Here is a 1,843-nt window from a genome sequence, read left to right on the forward strand (position 1 = left end):
GGCCATAGGTATACTTGTGTCCCTTCCCTCCTGAACCCCCCTCCCAACTCCCACCCCACTCCATCCCTCCAGGTTGTCACAGAGCACGTGCTTTAGGTGCCCTGGCCCTGCCTCATACCTCAAACTCACACTGGCTATCTATTTTACATATGGTAACATATATGTTTCAATGCTGTTCTCTCAAATCATCCCACCCTCTCTTTCTCCCACTGAATCCAAAAGTCTGTCCTTTACATCTGTGTCTCCTTTGCTGCCCTCCATGTAGGATCATCAGTACCATCTTTCTAGATTCTGCATGTATGTGTTACTATACAGTATTTGTCTTTCTCTTTCTGACTTACTTCACTCTGTATAATAAACTCAAGTTTCATCCACCTCATTAGAACTAACTCAAATGCATTCCTTTTATAGCTGAGTAATATTCCATTGTGTATATAATTTCTTAAATTTTTTTAAATTTTAAAAGTTTAATTTTTAAAAATTTTATTGAAGTAAAGTTGATTTACAATGTTGTGTACTTCCATGCTTATAGAATTTCATGTAGAAATACATGTTGGAAATGTTTGAAATCTGCATTTTTGCACTTTTTTTAAGGGATACGTTTTTAGAAAGCACTTTATTGAATAAAGTGAGATTCAACCAGTCAAGGAGATCTAACCAGTCAATCCTAAAGGAAATCAGTCCTGAATATTCCTTGGAAGGACTGATACTGAAGCTGAAGCTCCAATACGTTGGCCACCTGATGCAAAGAACTGACTCATGAAAAGACTCTGATGCTAGGAAAGATTGAAGGCGGGAGGAGAAGGGGACGACAGAGAATGAGATGGTGGGATGGAATCACCCATTCGATGGACATGAGTTTGAGTAAGCTCCTGGATTTGGTGGTGGACAGGCAAGCCTGGCATGCTGCAGTCCAAGGGGTCACAAAGAGTTGGACAGGTCTGAGCGACTGAACTGAACTGAACTTACTGAATAAAAGGAGCAAAATATAATTAATTTCAGTTCCATTGTTATTGTTGTGTTAGTCACTCAGTCGTGTCCGACTCTCTGTGACCCCAGAGCTTCCCTGGTAGCTCAGATGGTAAAGAATCTGCCTGCAATGCTGGAGACCTGAGTTGGATCCCTGGGTCTGGAAGATCCCCTAGAGAAAGGAATGACTGCCTACTCCAGTATTCTTGCCTGGAGAATTCTGTCGATAGAGAAGTAACGTGGGCTACAATCCACGGAGCCAGAAAGAGTTGGACATGACTGAAGAACTAACGATTTTAGTTCCATAGACAGGAGCAAGGTATGAGTTTTGGAGATGAAGGTAAGGAATGTGGATGAAAGGGAAACACAGCGCTGATGGTCTTAGAGGGAAGGACCACGTTTGAAACTGGCTTCACAGCGACCCCTGGTGGCCGGAAATGTAAGGAAGCCAAGGACTGACTGACATACAGCCCTGATACTTGCTGAACCGGGAAATACAAAATGGGAGCCAGACAGAAGAAAGGTATCATGACCGGAAAGACAATGCTGCAAGAAGGCTAGCAAACAGAGATTCAGAGCCCTCTTACTTAAACCAGGACATTGCCAAGAAGTGTCAAAAACTATCCTTTGAAGTGAGACGAGTTATTTTAGGTATTAACTTGTGGAAGCTTTGACTGGTAAAAAAATTATTATTTTTTCTTTTTCGCAAAATTTCTTCTCTAACTCAGGGTACATTTTTTTTTTTTACATATTTTATATCGGTTTTATGTGTGAAGCCCCATACTAATGCACCTAGAATTTTTCACGTTGAATGAGCTTCAAATATTCTGTAGACTCCTACTCTATAATTAAGTGTGGTTTAAAAAGCAACATA

The 1,843-nt window shown here is 40.9% G+C and overlaps 1 protein-coding gene across 1 annotated transcript in view; it reads right to left on the reverse strand.

The window, feature by feature from the left end:
* The window catches only part of LOC105002835 (uncharacterized protein CXorf66 homolog), an 11,965-nt gene that overhangs the window by 7,769 nt on the left and 2,353 nt on the right, over positions 1–1,843 (reverse strand). The gene's annotated exons all lie outside the window — the stretch shown is intronic.

The sequence above is a fragment of the Bison bison genome, unplaced genomic scaffold, assembly GCF_000754665.1.
Source record: "Bison bison bison isolate TAMUID 2011002044 unplaced genomic scaffold, Bison_UMD1.0 scf7180017856752, whole genome shotgun sequence".
Classification (NCBI taxonomy): domain Eukaryota; kingdom Metazoa; phylum Chordata; class Mammalia; order Artiodactyla; family Bovidae; genus Bison; species Bison bison.